Source organism: Bufo gargarizans, chromosome 1, assembly GCF_014858855.1.
Source record: "Bufo gargarizans isolate SCDJY-AF-19 chromosome 1, ASM1485885v1, whole genome shotgun sequence".
NCBI classification, from domain to species: Eukaryota; Metazoa; Chordata; class Amphibia; order Anura; family Bufonidae; genus Bufo; species Bufo gargarizans.
The window spans coordinates 200,386,905-200,410,411 of NC_058080.1; positions in this window are offsets into that span (position 1 = coordinate 200,386,905).

Below are 23,507 nucleotides of genomic sequence, written 5' to 3' on the forward strand. Positions count from 1 at the left end.
GCCTTCTCCACACTATGTCACCTTGCCAATCTTTGGTATCCTACTGCTGCTGCTGCCATCTCCACACTATGTCACCTTGCCACTCTGTGGTCTCATAAAGCTGATGTTACTGCCATATTCACACTATTTCACTTTGCCACTGTTATCCTGCTGCTTCCATATCCACACTGTCACCTTGCCACTCTGTGGTAACCTCCTTATGCTGCAGCTGTTGCTGCCTCCTCCACACTGTCATTGGGCTACTTTGTTGTCTCCTCATGCTGCTTTCACCTCATCAATATGTCATAGGTCCAGTCTGTGTACTTCTCATGCTGTTCCCACCCTCCCCACTTCATGACTGGGCCACTAATTTGCCTTTCGGCCTCGCTGACATCATCATTCATTTGACCTTTCTTCTGATCTGTCAGAAGGAAGGAAAAATGAGACGCACAATGGATCCTGTCTGTGCAGCAGCTATAAGGACTGTATGATCCCATCAGAATTGGCTTATGATTTGGTATCCAAAAGCAGGAGTGGGTACAAAACACAGAAGACTTGCAAATATTCTATTCACATGTCATCTCTGTTTTACATGCACTCCTGTTTTTTTTTTACATTATCAATACTGATATATTATTGAGCAAATGCTGACCTAGTGAAGGCGTATGTTCCACAGACAGGATCCGTTTTTTGTTGGTTATTGTTTTGACGGATCAGAGGAAAGGTAAAGTAATCAGTGACATCAACACAAACTTACTGCCGACACCCTCTCCACTCTGTCCGGGGGGCTCTACTTGTATAGGCGGTTAATATAACAGGTTCAGTAATCATCTATGTGGAATCAGCTGGCGACGGTGTAAAAGGAGTGCTCTTCTTCTTGACGCTAAAAATCGACATGTAAGGCTGAGTTGATACTTGAGTTATTTGGTCAGTTTTGGCCCCCTGACTGCTCTAATAAGTAAAGTGTGCAGTGATTCTAAGAGCGACACCTGTCATCTGCATGTCATATGTACTCACAGTATTATTTCACAACCAAAGCAGACTCCCTATAAGTGTTACTACAAGGCATAGTGTTCTACACCCCTATAAAGGCTCTCGGATCAAACCAAATTTCGGTCATCTTTAGTGATGACTATTGTAGGCTAGGCAATGCTCCTCTTAGTTTCTGAGAAAATATTTGCTAATGTGTATGTCTAATGGCCTTTAGAAATAATGACTTTATTTGTCAGGAAAGCTAATTTGTATATCTTTGTGTTTTGGGAAAAATATTCAAATGAGCTTTTCTGACAAAAAGGAAAGAAAAGTAAAGGTAATAGTATTTCCATGCATTTATGCTCTGTCATTCACTTTGAATATTTGCAATTGTGCTCGGCTCGGCTATCAGAGACGTATCGAGAACATGATAACAATGCCTATCTAACTCTAATAAGCAGTAGAATTGTGCCTTAACTGCTGTAGGAAGAGAAACCTAAAGAGGGCCAAAAAGAGAAACCCAAACTAATCGATGCACAATAGATTTATTAAGTTACATTAACAGTTTCCGAAAGGCCATAGACAGCTCATTATGCATATTTGGAATGTAACGCCCATAACATGAAGACTTCCACCTGCCTAGTCTTTTAATTACGTGAACCGGTATCCCGTTACTAGACGCGGCGGAAGCTGCGCCCATTCTAAATAAATGACCAGTAATAGACCGGGGATTAACACCAGCATTGACTAGCGACATGCGTATATATTTGAGGAACACCGATAAGCTGAGGGGTTTCCGGGCTATTGTGAATAGTGCTGAATCATCTGGTCTGTCTGAGATAAATGTTAACCATTCCTGAATGATTCTAACAGGACACCACTTGTTGTTAGTAGGGAAATATCTGATCTCTATCACTTCCCCTGGCAAACCGGTTTTGGAGTGAGGTAACTTCAGTACATAAGTGTCGCCGTCCCGACTGAAGTGCTTCTTCCTTAAATACGTGGAGGAGGCCGCACCACACGTGAATTCCCCCGGCCCAAGGAACCCAAAGAAACCCACGTATAATGCAGACTTAATAGCAAGGCTGATGTCATACCCGAAGGGTTTTTTATCCAGAGAATCAGACAGTAACTTAAATGTCTGGCCTGATAGAGGTTGCCGTGTGACATGAGTTTTAACTGCTTCTTTCTGAATACCTCTCAGAACTGCCCTAATAGGGTGGGCTGAAAAGAGAGACGGTTCCTCAGGGTGGAGTAAATGGAAGAAATGCTGAATACCTGCCAGATATATTTTAATGGTACTGTAAGCTAATTTTAGCTGAGAGTGGCAAAACCCGATGAATGCCATTATATAGGAAATATGCCCCATACCCTCCGCTGGGTAAGATTCACTGAACTTCGTGAACCATGCCCATGCCGTGTTGTAGAGTCTAACCGTATTATTCGATAACGATTGGCGCATAAGCCTACGCGCTGTTTCGAGATGGTGCCCTAATCCATCCTCAGATATGCGTATCGTGGTATAACTGACGGTACTGGATCTGCTTCTGGGGAAACCTGGAAGAAAAGAGGGAAATTAAAGCGGGACAACGCATCTGCTGCCATGTTTTCACGACCACTAATATGCGAGCAAACAAAATTAAACTGATGTTGTAGGGATAACCAGACCAGCCTCCGCACAAAGGACATGATTTCTAACGCAGCAGATCTACCTCTGGCTAAAATCTCAACCACTACTGCGCTGTCTGTCAATAACAAGACAGTCTTATTCGTCCATTCCGCACCCCAGACCTGTGCTGCTGCCACTATAGGATAGATCTCCAAAAGAGGGGAAGACCGCATGCTGACAGAGGAACTACCAATTTCTGGAGGCCAATAATCCGCCATCCAATGAGAACCCCAGATAGCCGCGAACCCTGTAGTGGCAGCCGCATCAGTATATACCACTGGCGATTGGTTGGATGCTGCTGGAAAAAACAACGAGACCCCATTACATTGAGACAGGAATTTGTCCCACATACTTAAGTCTGCCCTAGCCTGCTGGTCTAGACGAATCAGACTGTCCTGCTCCGGTGCCGAGGAGAGTAATCTCAACAATCTAGATATAAAAGATCTACCCTGTGGGATTATTCGAATTGCAAAATTCAGAGTCCCCAGGAGAGACTGTAACTCCGTTTTGGAAATAGCTGTTGCCCGAGTAACATTCAATACTGTCTCCTTGATTCTAACTAGTTTATCAGCTGGTAAACTAGCCTCCATTTTTTGAGTTTCCAACTGTATTCCTAAAAAGGTAATTCTAGTGCTGGGCCCTTCCACTTTACTGGCTGCAACGGGAACATTAAGGTCCTCAAAGACTGACTGCAAAGTATGCAAATCCTGCGGAACCTGCCATGGTGGCTCAATTAGCAAGAAATCATCCAGATAGTGTATGACATGATTAACCCGGAATTTGTCTGACAACACCCAATGTAAGGCCTTCGCAAATTGGTCAAACAACCAGGGGCTAGATTTTGAGCCAAAAGTGAGTCTATTAGAAAAATAATATGAGTCTTGCCACTTGATGCCGTGCCAACGCCAAAGCTGTGGTTGCAGGGGAAGTAATTTAAAGGCATCAGTAATATCTGCTTTTGACAGCCACATATTGTATCCTAAGGATAATATTACCTGGATAGCTTCGTCTATTGAGGAGTATTTCATGGTGAATTCTTCTGAAGGTATTAAAGAATTCAGACTGGGGATGGATGATGAATGAGGCACTGACAAATCGTAGATAAGCCTTTTTTTATTAGGATTGAATTTACCGGTCACGACCCCCACCGGATTGACGCGCCAGCAATCAAATGGCGACTGACCCAGTGGCCCGATCAAATACCCTTTATCAAGTTCCTGCTGGATTAACGCTGACACAACCGATGGATCCCTATCTGCCGAACGTAGATTGCTGCACTCGTAAGGGACCTGTGGGAGTGCCATGAAACCTGTATGGAACCCGTTAGCTAAACCCTCCAGGACGAACTGTACCCAACCTGCCTGTGGGTGATCTGCCAGCAACAGCCTGAGCAGATCTATATTCACCACTCCTAGTCATGTGGGGTTAGCACCTCTTTGCGGACAGGCCGCCTTTGGGTGGGCCCTAAAGCAAATAGAGCACAAATGTAGCAACCTGCATTGACTATAATTACAATTCGCAAAATTTTAATTGTTACACAGTTGTGATCTGCCTAGGAACTTGATAGGTCGACCTAATTTATCCATACCTGACGCAATTTGACTGGTGGAGGGGAACTGGAAATTCTTCACCTGCTGAAATTCTACCAACCCATTGCTATTAGTGCACCATGCTGTCGTATGAGAATAAGAATTACATAACGAACAAGCCGGAGCTTTCAAGCCTGCAAAGTGTCGGCAGAATAGTTCGGTATCCATTTTTGACCAGTCAATCTTCTGATTAAATTGGGATAAAGCAGCTGCTGCTTTTGCAGAAAAAGACCTGTGGTACTCATAAAACGCTGTACCCCCATACTTGTACCCAAGTTCAACAACCTTATAGAGATACAAATCTAGTTCCTCCCTTCTCTGAGGACTGACTGAACAAATAACATCTCGCCACAGGCTGAAGGCTAATACAAATTCAGAAACGGAAAGCTTCCTGTTGAGCCTAACATCTTTTGATTTTAAAATCACTGACACTTCCCCGCAAGCAATTGTCTTGTTATCCGGCGTTTCATGAGTGGCGATAAGGAGTGTAGCTAAGTTTACATCCTTACCCTCTAGAATGACTTGCCGAATATTGCTTGGGACGAAATGCGAAGGCGTGATATCAGGAATACTAATAGGAGCTGCTTGAGGTTCCTGTTGTATTCCCTGAGTGGCCGGGCAACTGGCCCCTGCTGAAGAACCTGAGATGACCTTATTCTCAACAGATTCCAATCTAACTTGCACGTCCGACAATGAAGTCGCCATCGAATTAATCAAAGTATGCAGTTGCGTCAGGGATGTCTGAATTGTGTTCATAGAGACCACCTCCTGACTTGGCCCTGCAGACTCTGATTGTAAAAGTCTATACAGTTCAGCCTTCCTGGCTGCGGTGGAAAATGGGACCCCTCTTCTTGTTAATTCTGCCATTAATTTAGGCACGGTCCATGCCCTGTAGGTAGGCCCTCCACTCTCGGACTGTTGATCAATGCTCCCATGACAGCTAGGAGTGTCCCCCGTTTCCGAAATGTTGGACATCTTGCACTGGAAAAAGAAAAAAACATTATTTTTTTTTTTTTATCCTTGAACTTATGACTTCACTAAAAGAACCGTGACCATGCACCCACCGCCAACCTGAAAAGGTGAAACCATGAAAAGACCCCTGTATAAAGCAGACCACTCCCTTGTAGACAGGGTTAAATAGCCATAACCGCAGTTGGTGCTCCAAACCCCACTCAGTGCCTGACCCATGAACCGCAAACGTGAAATGACCGGTAATACCCTTAAAAAATGGAACCACCATATAATATGTGAGGTCCCCATGCATAGCGCCTGAAGTCGTGTCAGGACTTATATGTCTGAAGACGTGTCAGACTGAACTCATGCCTGAAGTCGTGTCAGGATTTATATGTCTGAAGACGTGTCAGACTGAACTCATGCCCGAAGTCATGACAGGTCTTAATTAGCTGCAGACGTGGCAACACATAGGCTTGCCTGAAGACGTGACAGGACTTATATGTCTGAAGACGTGTCAGACCAACCCCATTGCCTGAAGACGTGACAGGTCTTAATAAGCTGCAGACGTGGCAGCACGTAAACTTGCCTGAAGACGTGACAGGACTTACATTGAGTCTGTAGACGTGACAGACTTTGCTTGATAATAGAACTTCCCAGATGCGCAAGTCTAAAGCTGTATAAGAACGTATGCTGAATTAAAATGTATATCTTTTAATACTCCCACTGTCCCCCTTGACTGTATTCCCCCCCCCCTTTTTTTTTTTTTTTACCTGCTATAAAGTTTCCAACACTGGAGTGACAACCGTATGCTCTCACCAACCGCCCAGCTTGCAACCTACAAAATGCATCATGTTATAGACTTATGCTTACAGCATAGCTACAATCCTAGCTGTATTATATTTTTTTTTATTTTTTATTTTTTAATAATCCCACGGTGTACCCCCCCTCCTCTTTTTTTTTTTTTTTTTATAATAACCCCTCCCCCCCTAATATGCCTTTATTGTAATACTCTAAATCACTTCTCCCCCCCCCTTTTTTTTTTTTGTCCCCCTGTATATTTAAAATGGATAATCCCCTTTACCTTACCCCCCCCCCCCCCCTACTCCTTTTTTTTTTTTGATATATCTCAGCATGAATTTAGGAACTATACTCCTAGGACTCTCTAGAAAGGAACTGTGAGAACATGATCAATCTGCATGAATGCAGGATGCCCCAGTTAATATTTACAAATTCAATCCTTTGTGTTTCCATGCAGTTCTGATTAAATAATCACCATTAATTGCTGGATCTGCATCCCCAAATTTGGCTGCTATAAGACTGGGCGGAAACATGACATAATACAGCAGAGATTGACATACCACATAGATTGCCCCATATATGTTACCGTACAGACAATGTGTTCCTTAAAGCACGTTTGTATGAAATGAATGAGCAAAACATTCTTACAGTAACCTCAAAGACACTCAACATCCTGTACATCGGGTATCATGTGAGCTAATTGCATATAAGCCTCAGTAAGGAGCTGCGGATGCGACGCCGCAGCCCCTGACACGCCCCCTTGCCGTGACACTGATGCCGATATCAGCCCCTTGTAAGATCGGGCTTGCCTGCGTGCCCTCTCGTCCCCAACCACTCATGCTGTTAACCGTCCAGCACCTCCCCCCCCCTCCCTTCCCCAGCCCCGATCCTACCACCATCTTCCACTTGCTTCCTGCAACGAACGCAGACCCAGACTGTACGTGCCACCGGAAGTGCCTGTAAGCTGAGTAACGCTGCTCTGAGCATCCGCCGCCGAGAACCCTGTCAGGGGGAGGGGGGTTTATATAAGATAACAAGCCTCCACTCCCACAAATACGGCAAACACGTTTGCCTACCACTAAATAGTCTTAAAAGGAACCTGTCACCTCCAAAAACCATCTGAATCCGCCAGCGGTACCTGAGAGTAGCCAGCACTGTGTTTCTGACAATTGTTTTGTTCCTGAAGGCAGATGCGGCAAAAGCTCTGAAAAAGTTTCTTTATCCCCTGCCGGCTCGCTTCTCTAGACATGCTTGAAGTCAAGGGGGCAGCGTTCTCCTTGCTTCAAGTCAAAGTATCCACGCCCCCTTCCCTGCCCCGTTGCTGTGACTGACAGCCGGCAGTTTGGCTGGCTTTGCTGAACTCTCTGCATAAGCGCTGTCAGTCACAGCGAAGGGGCAAGGAAGGGGGCACGGTTACCTTGACTTTAAGCAAGGAGGCCGCTGCCCCCTTGTCAGAAACACACTGCTCACTACTGGTACTGCTGGCAGCTTCAGATGTTTTTGGGAGGTGACAGGTTCCCTTTAAAGCCAGGGTTTCCTCTTCCAGAAGTCCAGAGTCTGACAAGAACAGTACCTTAGGTAAATAATAAACATGGCTTTTAAATAATATTTAGCATAACCACTTGAGGATGCATAAACAATGGAAACCCTATTAACCTCTCAATAACCTATGACATTATATTGCAGTCTATGGTACAAACAGAGGATCACATGCGCAAGTCCACAAAATGGATTAAAAATTACAATAAAAAGAGTCAAATATATAAAAACAGAAATATTGCAAATTCCAATCACCCCCTTTCCCAATTTAACATATAAAATTAAACCGTAACAGAAAAAAAATTAGTATCACCATGACCAAAAATGACCAAAAAATAAAATACAGATTCACTGTATTTAGGTCATCTTGATTCGCTGAATTCTAAGTGTGAAAGTAGCCGCAGACGGATCCGTCCAGACTTTACATTGAAAGTCAATGGGGGACGGATCCGTTTGAAAATTGAGCCATATTGTGTCAAATTCAAACGGATCCGCCCCCATTGACTTACATTGTAAGTCTGGACGGATCCGTTTGCCTCCGCACAGCCAGGCGGACACCCGAACGCTGCAGGCAGCCTTCAGGTGTCCGCCTGCTGAGCGGAGCGGAGGACAGACGGTGCCAGACTGATGCATTCTGAGCGGATCCACATCCACTCAGAATGCATTAGGGCTGGACGGATGCGTTCGGGGCCGCTTGTGAGAGCCTTTAAATGGAACTCACAAGCGGAGCCCCGAACGCAAATGTGAAAGTAGCCTAACTATGGCTATAGGAACAAATAATGAAAAAAGAAAAAAAATGACTCTTAAATGGTGGTTAGTAAAAAATAAAAAAAATCTCATGGTCTTTAACCACCTCCGGACCGCCTAACGCAGATGTGCGGTCTGGAGGTGGCAGCCCTGCGCAGAGTCACGCATATATGCGTCATCTCGCGAGGGCCGGGATTTCCTGTGAACACGCGCACACAGGCGAGCGCGCTAACAGGAACGGAAGGTAAGCGAGTGGATCTCCAGCCTGCCAGCGGCGATTGCTCGCTGGCAGGCTGGAGATCCAAATTTTTTAACCCTTAACAGGTATATTAGACGCTGTTTTGATAACAGCGTCTAATATACCTCCTACCTGGTCCTCTGGTGGTCCCTTTTGTTAGGATCGACCACCAGAGGACACAGGTAGGTCAGTAAAGTCGCACCAAACACTACACTACACTACACCCCCCCCGTCACTTATTAACCCTTTATGAACCCCTAATCACCCATGATCACCCCATATAAACTCCCTGATCACCCCCCTGTCATTGATCACCCCCCTGTCATTGATCACCCCCCTGTCAGGCTCCGTTCAGACGTCCGTATGATTTTTACGGATCCACGGATACATGGATCGGATCCGCAAAACACATGCGGACGTCTGAATGGAGCCTTACAGGGGGGTGATCAATGACAGGCGGGTGATCACCCATATACACTCCCTGATCACCCCCTGTCATTGATCACCCCCCTGTCATTGATCACCCCCCTGTAAGGCTCCATTCAGACGTCCGTATGATTTTTACGGATCCATGGATACATGGATCGGATCCGCAAAACACATGCGGACGTCTGAATGGAGCCTTACAGGGGGGTGATCAATGACAGGCGGGTGATCACCCATATACACTCCCTGATCACCCCCTGTCATTGATCACCCCCCTGTAAGGCTCCATTCAGACGTCCGCATGTGTTTTGCGGATCCGATCCATGTATCCATGGATCCGCAAAAATCATACGGACGTCTGAATGGAGCCTTACAGGGGGGGTGATCAGTGACAGGGGGGTGATCACCCTGATCACCCCCTGTCATTGATAACCCCCCTGTAAGGCTCCATTCAGACGTCCGCATGTGTTTTGCGGATCCGATCCATGTATCCATGGATCCGTAAAAACCATACGAACGTCTGAATGGAGCCTTACAGAGGGGGTGATCAGTGACAGGGGGGTGATCACCCTGATCACCCCCTGTCATTGATAACCCCCCTGTAAGGCTCCATTCAGACGTCCGCATGTGTTTTGCGGATCCGATCCATGTATCCATAAAAATCATACGGACGTCTGAATGGAGCCTTACAGGGGGGTGATCAATGACAGGGGGGTGATCAGGGAGTCTATATGGGTGATCACCCCCCTGTCATTGATCACCCCCCTGTCATTGAACACCCCCCTGTAAGGCTCCATTCAGACGTCCGCATGTGTTTTGCGCATTTTTTTGGCACAAGTAAGCGGAAATTTTTTGTTTGTTTTTGTTTTTTCTTACTAAGTCTCATATTCCACTAACTTGTGTCAAAAAATAAAATCTCACATGAACTCACCATACCCCTCACGGAATCCAAATGCGTAAACATTTTTAGACATTTATATTCCAGACTTCTTCTCACCCTTTAGGGCCCCTAAAAAGCCAGGGCAGTATAAATACCCCACATGTGACCCCATTTAGGAAAGAAGACACCCCAAGGTATTCGCTGAGGGGCATATTGAGTCCATGAAAGATTGAAATTTTTGTCCTAAGTTAGCGGAAAGTGAGACTTTGTGAGAAAAAAACAAAAAAAATCAATATCCGCTAACTTATGCAAAAAAAAAAAAATTTCTAGGAACTCGCCAGGCCCCTCATTGAATACCTTGCGGTGTCTTATTTCCAAAGTGGGGTCACATGGTGGGTATTTATACTGCCCTGGCTTTTTAGGGGCCCGAAAGTGTGACAAGAAGTCTGGGATCCAAATGTCTAAAAATGCCCTCCTAAAAGGAATTTGGGCCCCTTTGCGCATCTAGGCTGCAAAAAAGTGTCACACATCTGGTATCGCCGTACTCAGGAGAAGTTGGGCAATGTGTTTTGGGGTGTCATTTTACATATACCCATGCTGGGTGAGAAAAATATCTTGGTCAAATGCCAACTTTGTATAAATAAATGGGAAAAGTTATCTTTTGCCAAGATATTTCTCTCACCCAGCATGGTTATATGTAAAATGACACCCCAAAACACATTCCCCAACTTCTCCTGAGTACGGCGATACCACATGTGTGACACTTTTTTGCAGCCAAGGTGGGCAAAGGGGCACATATTCCAAAGTGCACCTTTTGGGTTTTGCAGGCCATTTTTTACAGATTTTGATTGCAAGGTACTTCTTACACATTTGGGCCCCTAAATTGCCAGGGCAGTATAACTACGCCACAATTGACCCCATTTTGGAAAGAAGACACCCCAAGGTATTCCGTGAGGGGCACGGCGAGTTCCTAGAATTTTTTATTTTTTGTCACAAGTTAGCGGAAAATGATGATTTTTCTTTTTTTTTCTTTTTTCCTTACAAAGTCTCATATTTCACTAACTTGCGACAAAAAATAAAAAATTCTAGGAACTCGCCGTGCCCCTCACGGAATACCTTGGGGTGTCTTCTTTCCAAAATGGGGTCACTTGTGGCGTAGTTATACTGCCCTGGCAATTTAGGGGCCCAAATGTGTAAGAAGTACCTTGCAATCAAAATGTGTAAAAAATGGCCTGCGAAATCTGAAAGGTGCACTTTGGAATATGTGCCCCTTTGCCCACCTTGGCTGCAAAAAAGTGTCACACATCTGGTATTGCCGTACTCAGGAGAAGTTGGGGAATGTGTTTTGGGGTGTCATTTTACATATACCCATGCTGGGTGAGAGAAATATCTTGGTCAAATGCCAACTTTGTATAAAAAAAATTGAAAAGTTGTCTTTTGCCAAGATATTTCTCTCACCCAGCATGGGTATATGTAAAATGACACCCCAAAACACATTCCCCAACTTCTCCTGAGTACGGCGATACCAGATGTGTGACACTTTTTTGCCGCCTAGGTGGGCAAAGGGGCACATATTCCAAAGTGCACCTTTCGGATTTCACCGGTCATTTTTTACACATTTCGATTGCAAAGTTCTTCTCACACATTTGGGCCCCTAAATTGCCAGGGCAGTATAACTACCCCACAAGTGACCCCATTTTGGAAAGAAGACACCCAAAGGTATTCCGTGAGGGGCATGGCGAGTTCCTAGAATTTTTTATTTTTTGTCGCAAGTTAGTGGAATATGAGACTTTGTAAGAAAAAAATAAAAATAAAAAATCATCATCATTTTCCGCTAACTTGTGACAAAAAATAAAAAGTTCTATGAACTCACTATGCCCATCAGCGAATACCTTAAGATGTCTACTTTCCGAAATGGGGTCATTTGTGGGGGTTTTCTACTGTCTGGGCATTGTTGAACCTCAGGAAAGGTTGCTCAGAAAGTCAGAGCTGCTTCAAAAAGCGGAAATTCACATTTTTGTACCATAGTTTGTAAACGCTATAACTTTTACCCAAACCATTTTTGTTTGCCCAAACATTTTTTTTTTATCAAAGACATGTAGAACTATAAATTTAGCGAAAAATTTATATATGGATGTCGTTTTTTTTGCAAAATTTTACAGCTGAAAGTGAAAAATGTCATTTTTTTGCAAAAAAATCGTTACATTTCGATTAATAACAAAAAAAGTAAAAATGTCAGCAGCAATAAAATACCACCAAATGAAAGCTCTATTAGTGAGAAGAAAAGGAGGTAAAATTCATTTGGGTGGTAAGTTGCATGACCGAGCGATAAACGGTGAAAGTAGTGTAGTACCGAAGTGTAAAAAGTGCTCTGGTCATGAAGGGGGTTTCAGCTAGCGGGGCTGAAGTGGTTAAAGGGGTTATCTCATAATTTATGTAAAAAATGAAAATCAGAAATCATATTGTACATTATGATCTCTTTCCAACAATGCTAGAACCAGCCTTGTACCACACACGGATCCAGAGATCTCCCCATTTGTTGTTCCAATTGTTCTGTTAGATTCATATCAAGCTGACAGCTCGGCGTGGGGGTCCTTTCTGCTGCAGCTCAGTGAGCATGCCCTTTCTACTGCAGATCTCTCCCTATCACATGTCAGGGTTCAGTTAAATGATGAAACTGAGCATGTGTATCCACCTCAGAGATGTGGACAGAGAAATAAGAAAAAGGACAAACAGCAGGTGGCGCTGTACAGATACATGCTATTGAATAACTCAGTGGCTATGCTAAATTTTTAATTACATGAAATTACAAAAGTATTCAGATCTAAGTGCTGAAAACAGCAAAATATTTTTTGTGGGACAACCCCTTTAAGAGGTTACTATCATAGACTACTTCTTAAGAGCTATATTTATGCAGTTGTGTCAATTATTGCTTTGCTAAATTTGACACATCTGGCCCCAAAAAAGACAGAAATCTCATTAAATCTAAATAATAAAATATATGAACTTGACATTCAACCCTATTTCCACATCTAGCTCTCCCTCTAAACATGATACTATACTGCTGTCACATTGCATCATATTTTCATTCAGTTTTTTATATATATTTTAGAGCCCAACAATTCAACATTGAGGCATTCTTTCTCACCTTAGCAGCCATTTCCATTAATTGCATAGAGAAGAAGAGATAGGCTTTCAAACATACTATTAGTAAAACTCTGTGATTCTTGTATACATGGTATATTCCCATATTATTTGATAGATAAAAAATGCTGACTGTTGTCATCCTAAATATTAGGGAATGAAGATTACAGTGAGCTCCGCAACAAAATGTATTCATCTGCATGAACTGATTCTTTAGTTTTTGTGAGCACAATAATTGTCTTTATTTTTATTTGAATCTATCATTAAGATCATCCGTCAGAATTAAGTTCAACACCTATAAATCAGATACTTCTTATATACAGCAAGAGACTAATAACGATATATACAACTCCTATATATTCTTTTGTTATAATAAAAAAGACTACTTACTTACCTGTAATCTATACACAATATCCATAACACAAAAACAGTTAAAACATTGCAAGAAATAGCCATATTTTTGAAACTCATTACCACCATGTTATAAAGTTACAATGAAGCATGTATGGTGCACACTAAATAAAATCACATGACAAAAACCACATGGCAAATAGCTTTCATAGGTTGCATTAAACAAAGCTCATTAATGATACGTATGCACCTCTCCCCACCACTGGCGTAACTCTAGGGGTTGCAGTGGTCGCGGTTGCAGTGCATCTTATAAAGGGAATACTAGCGAGCGCTTCCATAATGGAGGCGCTCACTAGTCTGCGGGAGGAGAGGGAGAGAAGCGCTGTGAGCGCTGTACAGTACTTACCCCTCCTCCAGCTTGCTCTTCTCAGGGCCGGCGCTGCTGTGTCCTGGCTGCCTGCAGCATCATGATGTACAGAGTACACTGTGATCTGATGCTGAAGGAGGTCAGGTGACTGCAGCTCGGGCCCTGAGAAGAGAAGACAGCCAGAACAGGGAGAGTGGAGGCAGGAGAGGTAAGTTACTTTATTATTTCACAGTCTGATCTGAGGTCTGATATGGAGGTCTAATAGGGAGTCTGGAGAGATCTCACTGGGGGTCTGGAGTAGTCTATGGGGGGTCTGGAGATCTGACCGGGGGGTCTGGAGGTCTGACTGGGGGTCTGAAGTGGTCTAATGGGGGGCTTTGGAGGTCTGACTGGGGGTCTGGAGGTCTGACTGGGGGGTCTGGAGAGGTCTGACTGAGTGGTCTGGAAAGGTCTGACTGGGGTCTGACTGGGGGGGGGGTCTGGAGCATTCTGAAAGGGGGTCTGGAGGTCTAAGGGTGGTCTGATTGGGGGTCTAGAGGTCTAAGGGGGGTCTGATTGCGGTCTGAAGGTCTAATGGGTTCTGATTGGGGGTCTAGAGGTCTAATGGAGGTCTGATTGGGGTCTGGAGGTCTGGTTGAGGGTCTGGAGGTCTAATAGGGGTCAGATATGGGGGTCTGGAGGTCTGAGGGTCAGATATGGGGGTCTGGAAGTCTAGTGGGAGTCTGTAGGTCTAATGGGGGTTTATAGGTCTGATATGGGGGTCTGGAGGTCTGATATGGGGGTCTGGGGGTCTAATGGGGGTCTGGAGGTCTAATAGGGGTCTTATATGAGGTCTAAAACTGGGGTATTATATGGGGTCTGACATAGAGGTCTAAAGGGGGTTTCTTCTGAGATGGGGGATCTCATTTAGGGTTTTATATGGGGGGTCTGATCTGAAAGGAAGTTTTTTTTTTTTTGTACTAGCGCACAATATAAAGGGGTGTTTTTGTACTGTGCGGTACAAGTATTTTCAGGGGGATTGTTTCTCCAGGAACGTATTGGGGAGCACAGTGGGCACAGTATTGGGGGTGGCAGGATGGGGTGTTGAGAAGGTGAGGAGGAGGATGGAAAAGTAGAAAAGTAAGATGTCCTTTTGTTAAACTCTGCAGAGACAAGGCACGGCTGAAAGAAGTCACCATGGCGGTCTGGTCTGACAGGAGAAGAAGAGGAAAGATAATATCTACATCAGGGGAGACGTCACTGGATGTAAGAGGTACATATGTGCCGCTGTTTGACCCTGTACGTTCTGTAGCTGTCACCACCAGACATCTGAGAAGCTCTGACAGACGTTCTTTAGAACCTCCTGCTTGAGGTTCCTTTTGTTTTGCTTTCGTTTTCTCATCTCGTTAGCCTCTCTCAGCTGTCATGTAGTTGCACTGATTGCATCCCTTTAAATCCCTTCCCATGCTGCAACACTTTGCGGTTTATACTACTTCCTGGAGTGTGTGCATGCTGGATGCTACTACTGAGTCTTCTACAGATAAGTTTGTTCATTCATTTGGGTTTTCCTGTTTGCTGGATCCTAGGTCACCCTGACTCCCTCCGTATTAAGTGTAGTGAGCCGGTGGTCGTGTCCCCTCACTATTATAGGGTGTTCAGGTTTCATACAGTCGAGGAACGAGGATATGCAATCATCTACCATAGAGATTTTTGCATAGGCTGAGCAGTAAGGGAGAGAGCCAGGTCTGTTACAGGGCTTACCCTCTGGTTCCTTAGTTTTGGATCCAGTCAGTCGGATCTTCATTTTGTGTCTAGTTTCTGTACACCTTCCGTGACATTATAAACCGCCCAAAACCGTCTCAAGCATGGATCCGGTTTCACTTTTGACTGAACACATGCAGGGTCTTTCATTGGAGGTAGCAGATCTCCGTAAAACTGTTTCTCAGTTTCAGGTGACCGGTTCAGCTTGCGTTCATGGAGTTTGTTCTGAGCCTAAGATCTCGCTCCCGGATACGGGTAGTGAGAATTTTGTTCGTTTTAGAGAGGCTTGCAAACTCCATTTTCGCCTACTTCCCCATTCCTCTGGTGATGAGGAGCAGAGGGTGGGGATCATCATCTCGCTGCTCAGGGATAACGCTCAGTCCTGGGCCTTTTCACTGCCGGTGGGGGCACGGCCCCTCTGTTCAGTGGATGATTTTTTTTAGCCCTGGGTCAGATATATGATGATCCGGATCGTATTGCTCTGGCTGAGTCTAGACTACGTCTTTTATGCCAGGATAAACAGTCCGGAGAGATGTACTGTTCAGAATTTCGGAGATGGGCAGCTGATACTGGTTGGAATGATGCTGCACTCCGAAGTCAATTTTGCCATGGTCTTTCAGAGGGATTGAAAGATGCATTTGCCTTTCATGAGAGACCTACCTCCTTGGACACTGCCATGTCTCGGGCCGTTCGTATTGACAGGCGTCTTAGAGAGAGAGGAGAGATCACTCCTTCCTGTCATATTCAGTCCAAGGACAGTGCGGCGGTCTCATTCAGTGCACAGGGGTCTCAGTCGCTCTCAATCCCTTCTGAGCAGGAGCCCATGCAGCTAGGTTTGCTTGCCTCTGACAATAGAAGATTCAGCTCTCATAGGAAGGTTTGTTTCTGTTGTGGAGGTATAAATCATTTGGCAAATGTTTGTCCCTCTAGGAGATTCAGGCAGTTTTTCGAGAGTAATAAAGAAACAAAAAGAAAAAAAATCCTCTAAAAACGTTCCATCTGTTACTATTGGCAAGGTTGATGCGGAAATTTAAGGTTTACCGTTTGCTTGTAGTTCCCGTTTTGTCCTACCTGCTAGAGAGCAAGAACATTTTTTGTGAGATTTTTGTAGATAGTGGAGCAGCTGTCAATCTCATTGATAATCAATTTGCTATAACTCATGGTTTCCAGGTATGCACTTTGGGAAAGGATATACCTGTTTTTGCTATTGATTCCGTTCCACTTTCTCAGAAATCGTTAAAGGGCATAGTTCACAATATCCGTTTGATTGTGAGTGATACTCATGTTGAGGCTGTGTCATGTTTCGTCCTAAGCGGGTTGCCTACTCCTCTAGTGTTGGGGCTACCCTGGCTCACTAAACATAACCCCACCATTGATTGGCAAGCGAGGCAAATAAATGGTTGGAGTGACTTTTGCAGAGAGAATTGCCTCACGACATCTGTTTTTGAGGTTTCTACTAAGACTGTACCATCCTTTCTCTCTGAATTTTCGGATGTCTTCTCTGAGAGTGGAGTTCAGGATTTGCCCCCGCACAGGGAGTACGATTGCCCTATTAATCTCATCCCAGGCGCCAAGCTGCCTAAATCTTGTTTATACAATCTTGCCCAACCTGAAAGGGTCGCTATGCGTGCTTATATCTCTGAGAGTCTGAGAAAAGGACACATACGACCCTCGAAGTCACCTGTTGCCGCAATTTTTTTCTTTGTTAAGAAAAAAGATGGTTCTTTAAGACCTTGTCTGGATTTCAGGGAGCTGAACAGTATCACAATTTGTGACCCTTACCCGCTTCCTCTGATCCCGGACCTGTTTAACCAGATTGTTGGGGCTAAAGTTTTTTCCAAATTAGATCTAAGAGGGGCATACAACCTGGTCAGGGTCAGAGAAGGAGACAAATGGAAGACGGCCTTCAATACCCCTGAGGGCCATTTTGAGAATTTGGTTATGCCTTTTGGTTTGATGAATGCTCCAGCCGTTTTTCTGCATTTTGTGAACAGCATTTTTTATCATTTAATGGGGAAATTTGTATTAGTGTATTTGGATGACATTTTGATTTTTTCTCCTGATTTCAAAACTCATAAGGAACACTTACGTCAGGTCTTGCTCATCCTGCGGGAGAATAAATTGTACGCGAAACTGGAAAAATGTGTGTTTGCGGTTCCAGAAATGCAATTTCTGGGGTTTCTTCTCTCCGGTTCTGGTTTTCGCATGGACCCCGAGAAGGTCCGCACTGTGCTTGAGTGGGAGCTTCCTGAGAATCAGAAGGCGCTGATGCATTTTTTGGGCTTTGCCAATTATTACAGGAAGTTTATTTTGAATTATTCCTCTGTTGTTAAACCACTAACTGATATGACCAGAAAGGGGGTAGATTTTTCTTCCTGGTCAGTAGAGGCGCGTAAGGCCTTTTCTAATATCAAGGAGAGTTTTGCTTCCGCTCCTATCTTGGTACAACCTGATATTTCTATACCCTTCATAGTTGAGGTTGATGCTTCTGAGGTGGGTGTGGGTGCGGTATTGTCTCAGGGTTCCTCTCCTGCCAAATGGCGACCGTGTGCCTTTTTCTCGAAGAAACTCTCCTCCGCAGAGAGAAATTACGATGTGGGAGATAGGGAGTTGTTGGCCATCAAGTTGGCTTTTGAGGAATGGCGCCATTGGTTAGAGGGAGCCAGACACCCTATTACCGTGTTTACTGACCATAAAAATCTAGCCTACTTGGAGTCAGCCAAGCGTCTGAACCCGAGACAGGCCAGATGGTCTTTGTTCTTTTCAAGGTTTAATTTTGTTGTCACGTTCCGCCCTGGGGTTAAGAATGTGAAGGCAGATGCCCTGTCACGTTGTTTTCCGGGAGGTGGGAATTTTGAAGACCTGGGTCCCATCTTGGCTGAAGGTGTGGTGGTCTCTGCTCTTTATCCTGAATTGGAGGCAGAGGTTCAGGTAGCCCAGTCAGAGGCTCCTGATCTTTGTCCTCCTGGGAGGTTGTTTGTGCCTCTCGCTTTAAGACACAAGATTTTTAAGGAGCACCACAATACTGTCCTTGCTGGGCACCTGGGGGCAAGAGCAACTGTGGATCTCATCGCTCGGAGATTCTGGTGACCGGCGCTTTGTAAGTCGGTTGAGGGTTTTGTGGCAGCCTGCGAGACCTGTGCTTGTGCCAAAGTCCCTCATTCACGGCCATCAGGTCCTCTCCTTTCGTTACCCATTCCTTCCCGTCCTTGGACACATCTGTCCATGGACTTCATTACGGACCTGCCTCGTTCCTCGGGGAAGACTGTGATTCTGGTGGTGGTGGACCGTTTTAGCAAAATGGTGCATTTCATTCCTTTTACTGGCTTGCCCAATGCTAAGATGCTGGCGCAGGCATTTATTGATCACATTGTCAAATTGCATGGTATTCCTTCAGACATAGTCTCTGATAGGGGCACACAGTTTGTTTCCAGATTCTGGAAGGCTTTCTGTTCTCGCTTGGGGGTTCGGTTGTCATTCTCTTCTGCTTTCCACCCGCAGTCGAATGGCCAGACAGAGCGTGTCAATCAGAATCTGGAGACATATCTGCACTGTTTTGTGGCGGAGAATCAGGAGGATTGGTGTTCTTTTTTGTCCCTTGCTGAGTTTGCTTTAAATAACCGTCGTCAGGAGTCCTCTGATAAGTCACCATTTTTTGGTGCATATGGGTTTCTTCCTCAGTTTGGGACATTCTCTGGAGAGGGGTCTTCTGGTTCACCTGATGAGGACAGATTCTCCTCGTCTTTGTCATCTATTTGGCAAAAGATTCAGGATAATCTTAAGAGCATGAGTGAGAGATATAAGTGTGTGGCGGATAAGAGACGTGTGCCTGGTCCGGCGTGTGCCTGGTCTGGACCTGAATGTTGGTGATCTGGTGTGGTTGTCTACTAAGAATATCAAATTGAAGGTTCCCTCCTGGAAGTTGGGTCCTAAGTTTATTGGGCCTTACAAAATCTTGTCCGTCATCAATCCTGTTGCCTACCGTCTTGATCTTCCTAAGACTTGGAAGATCCATAATGTTTTTCAAAAGTCCTTATTAAAACCTTATGTCCAACCCATTGTACCCTCGTCTTTGCCTCCTCCTCCGATTGATGGTAGTCTTGAATTTCAGGTTTCTAGGATTGTGGATTCTTGTGTTGTCCGCGGTTCTTTCCAGTACCTCGTTCATTGGGAGGGTCATGGTCCTGAGGAGAGGATGTGGGTCCCAGTGACGGACATTAAGGCCACTCGTCTCATCAGGGCTTTCCATAGGTCCCATCCTGAGAAGGTGGGCTCTGAGTGTCCGGAGTCCACTCGTAGAAGGAGGGGTACTGTCACCACCAGACATCTGAGAAGCTCTGACAGACGTTCTTTAGAACCTCCTGCTTGAGGTTCCTTTTGTTTTGCTTTCATTTTCTCATCTCGTTAGCCTCTCTCAGCTGTCATGTAGTTGCACTGATTGCATCCCTTTAAATCCCTTCCCATACTGCATCACTTTGCGGTTTATCCTACTTCCTGGAGTGTGTGCATGCTGGATGCTACTACTGAGTCTTCTACAGATAAGTTTGTTCATTCATTTGGGTTTTCCTGTTTGCTGGATCCTAGGTGACTCCCTCCGTAATAAGTGTAGGGAGCCGTTGGCCGTGTCCCCTCACTATTATAGGGTGTTCAGGTTTCATACAGTTGAGGAACGAGGATATGCAATCATCTACCATAGAGATTTTTGCATAGGCTGAGCAGTAAGGGAGAGAGCCAGGTCTGTTACAGGGCTTACCCTCTGGTTCCTTAGTTTTGGATCCAGTCAGTCGGATCTTTATTTTGTGTCTTCTAGTTTCTGTACACCTTCCGTGACAGTAGCGCTGTATGTCTTGTTTTCCAAGTATATCTTTAAAGGGGTTGTCAGCTTTTTTTTTTTTTGTATGAGCGCTGCCTTCTCTGCTCTGTTTACCTGCTCATCACTGCAAATGCTACGGCGAGCAGGGTGAACAGAACCGAGAAAGCAGCTCTCATATGAGCGCTGCCGTCTCTTCAATTAGCTGGGGAGAAAAGAAAAAAAATGCATGTAAGACCTCATGCACACGACTGTTGTGTGTTTTGCAGTCAGTAAATTGAGGATCCGCAAAACACAGATGGCGTCCGTGTGCATTCCGCAATTTGCGGAACGGCACGGACAGCCATTGATATAACTGCCTATTCTTGTCAGCAAAATGGACAAGAATAGGACAGGTTATATTTTTTTTGCGGACCACGGAACAGAGCAACGGATGTGGACAGCACACGGAGTGCTGTCCACATCCTTTGCGGCCCCATTGAAGTGAATGGGTCCGCATCCAAGCCGCAAAAACTGCGGCTCAGATGCGGACCAAATCAACGGTCGTGTGCATGAGGCCTAAATGTGAAGAAACAGACTCTTCCTACTTATTCTCCCTTTATGATTGACATACGTTTTGGCTTCAAAAGCTGCATGGGAAAACCTGATTAATACCTGAGTGTACCAACAGTCTTAGTTCAGAATTTTCTTTTGCTGTTAATTCAGCTGCAGCCATGACGTACCATCGACAACATGTGAACACTGCAGCCACTCACTGGCCTCTTTAGTGCACCACTGAGGCCAGTGATTGGCTGCAGCAGTCACATATTGTCATCACCGCTACAGCTGGGAAAACTCCTGGGCAAAGATGAGCAAATTGATTTTAACTAATTGATTTGTCTCAATAGCAAGAGTTCTTAACCTGTGAGGGGGGACCGTATGCGGAACTATGCATTTCAATGGGTCCACAAATAAAATGGAAGTTACTCTGGGTGCATTCCATTTCCATATGTCTGTATTTCCGTTCCGCAAAAAAAAAAAAAAAAAAAAACATGTCCTATTATTGTCCGCATTCCGGACAAGGATACTATTGTTCTATTAGGGGCCATCTGTTCCGTTCTGCAAAATACAGAATGCACACTGACGTCATCCGTGTTTTTTTCAGATCCTTTTTTTGCGGACTGCAGTGTTGTGGCTTCACAAATGCTTTGCTGCATACCTCGGTTGTAACGAGTGGCTATTTCAGTCAACGTTGCTCTTCTATCAGCTTGAATCAGTCGGCCCATTCTCCTCTGACCTCTAGCATCAACAAGGCATTTTCGCCCACAGGACTGCCGCATACTGGATGTTTTTCCTTTTCACACCATTCTTTGTAAACCCTAGAAATGGTTGTGCGTGAAAATCCCAGTAACTGAGCAGATTGTGAAATTCTCAGATCAGCCCGTCTGGCACCAACAACATTGCCACGCTCAAAATTGCTTAAATCACCTTTCTTTCCCATTCTGACATTCAGTTTGGAGTTCAGGAGATCGTCTTGACCAGGACCACAACCCTACATGCATTGAAGCAACTGCCATGTGATTGGTAGACTAGATAATCGCATTAATGAGAAATAGAACAGGTGTTCCTAATAATTCTTTAGGTGAGTGTATGATTATTTTCTACTTTATATATTTGACGCCGTGCTATATTATATAATGATACAGGTACAACACAATCCCTCGTTTATTTAATGGGAATGATGATTACTGTTACACCTCCACAATAATGGATTGTGTTACGAGTTCTCCTGTGTGCAACACAACTGGCAGTTCATCTAAGATGAATTCAGGTTCTGCGTACTGTTTCTTGACCCTAGTGAGATCCAAAGCCATAAAATATGGGCTCTATATTTTCATGTTCATATTGTTTTGTCTGAATTCAGGGGAGACAGATTTCCTTTTGAAGATAAATTCCACTGCGCCGCTGCTTCTATTTTAGATGAAGGGATTGGGAATGAACTCGAAAATCAGCAATCAGGATGAAGCTTGGAGGCAGCTGCTGGCAAAAACAACTGCACCACTTGGACATTTTTAAACACTAGACATATCAAAGGAGAAACCATCTGCTAACCCGAGCAAAGGTTTATTTATTTCATTCCTTTTCCGTGCATATTGTTTTCCCCGAGCTTGTGTGATTTTGTGCTTACTCAAGGCACTTTAATGCAGAAGTGCCAGAGCAATCATTTGAGATCTCACAGAGATCTACTAAACAGCGATTTTATATTGAAGTTCAGTTTTATCACGTATGTAAGCATTAATTTAATGAAGGAAATTAGTGGACTCGCCATTCTCTCCGCTACATTAAAGCAACAGGTACTTGTCCCTTCATGAAATAGAATATCTATCCAAATATCAAAGTGAATAGCTGTTACCATTTTGATGGTGCCATAATGTTTACAGCATTTTCTAACACCCACAGCAACAACTAAAGTTAAGCATCTAAGGATAAGCAGTTACTAATTTAATGAAAAGTGTGCACATCTCATAAAAAAATGCAAACTGCACAGTTTCTAGCTGGATTCATTAAAGGGGTGTTTTTACTTCAGCAAATGTCATTCATCATGTAGACAGAGTTAATACAAGGCACTTACTAATGTATTGTGATTGTCCATTTTGTCTCCTTTGCTGGCTTGATTCGTTTTTCCATTACATTAAGCACTGCTCATTTCTAGGGGTTAAGACCATTCAGCATTGGTAGCCGTGCTTGCACACCATAGGAAAAAGCTCCTCTCTGGTGGCCGGGACCATGGGAGCATGCATAGGCGCGAATTCGCAGCAGCTCACATCCTGGCCACCGTGTTTTTCTGTACTTAAAAAGCTACTGCTTTCATTATAATCATAATTGTGTCTGTGAATAAAGCAGTAATATGTATATTAGCTTTATATGCATAGAAATCAACTCTTCTAATTATGGTAAGGCTATAGTATATAGTGTATATGTTATGTACATGCTAGAACTAGAGATGAGCAAAGTTTTGAAAAAATTCAATTTGGCAGCTTTGTTGAAGAAATTTGATTTGTTACAAATTAATTTGTCACAAATCTCTATAAATTATATACCCAGGCCATACTGTCTTAGGGTATGGTCACAAGAAGCATCCATGTAGCTGCCTTTCATTTAATAATGCAGGTGCGGTTGCCGCGGACAACAGGCATGTGTGCGGTTGCCCTTGGCAATGTGTGTTTGTGAGCACTTCCTTTGTCTGTTTGTTGTGCATAAGGTCATGTTTGTATGCACTTAGACACCTCCCTTCACTTGCGGTTGTTGTGTGCATGTGGTGGCA